The sequence below is a fragment of the Tupaia chinensis genome, unplaced genomic scaffold (assembly GCF_000334495.1).
Source record: "Tupaia chinensis unplaced genomic scaffold, TupChi_1.0 Scaffold138400_1, whole genome shotgun sequence".
Classification (NCBI taxonomy): domain Eukaryota; kingdom Metazoa; phylum Chordata; class Mammalia; order Scandentia; family Tupaiidae; genus Tupaia; species Tupaia belangeri.
In genome coordinates this window covers 288,976-289,924 of record NW_006198297.1, presented here as the reverse complement: position 1 = coordinate 289,924, position 949 = coordinate 288,976, and positions in this window count along the sequence as shown.

Below are 949 nucleotides of genomic sequence, written 5' to 3'. Positions count from 1 at the left end.
TCAGGACTTAAATCATGGTCAGCATTGTGGAATCCAGCTCCCTTAACCTCTGGGCTATGGGGCCAGACCTCCAGTTTTTATATTCCAAGGCAATATTTTGAATTAAAATATTCTATAATGGCCCTTCTTTTTACTCACCAGTATGTGTAAGCACTAAATTATAGTTACATAATTATGTAATGATGCAAATATGTTCAGAATGACTACCCCCTTTGACATTTTTACATTACGTAAACACCATGGAATGACTCCATTGCTGTTGTCATTACCATATGTTTTTCTCATCACTTAAAGTTTCTCTAGCTGGCACATACCTAGTGTAGTGTAAACCACTCTAGCACTGCAGTTAAGAGACCTGGTTTGAGTTTGAATATGCAACAGGCAGGGGTGTTCCGCTTATCAGAACAGAGATTGGGAGCGAGAGGGTAGTTAGCCACAAAGGCTAAGCCATCACAAACACTAGCGCAGGGGCAGGCAGACAAATGGTGCCCTTCTCATGTGTGTACCGAGAGAAAGGCTGCTCTTCACATCCCAGTCATTGCACCCCAGTAGCTATCAGTGCTATAGGATATTATTAGTGATATTAGCAGAGTACTATATATAGACATATTATTAGGGCATCCATCTTCCATAAGAGTGAAATTCCAGCTACTGACCTGATTTAAGATTTTGTTTTCTGGGACCAGCAGGTGGCATGGTGGTTAAGGCGCTGGACACTCCCACATGGCTGACCACAGTTTGATCTGCAGACCTGGCGGCTTGCTTTCTCACTTTCCCTCTCTCGCTCTCTCTGTGTCTCTCTCTGGTCAAATTAAAATAAATAAATGAATGAATAAAATTAAATAAATAATATTTTTTTATCTTAAATTGACAATATTTTAACTTTTCAGAATATTTTTGAGGATAGATAAACTCAGGAAAATTTCTTTTTTCTTTTTTTTTTTTTTTT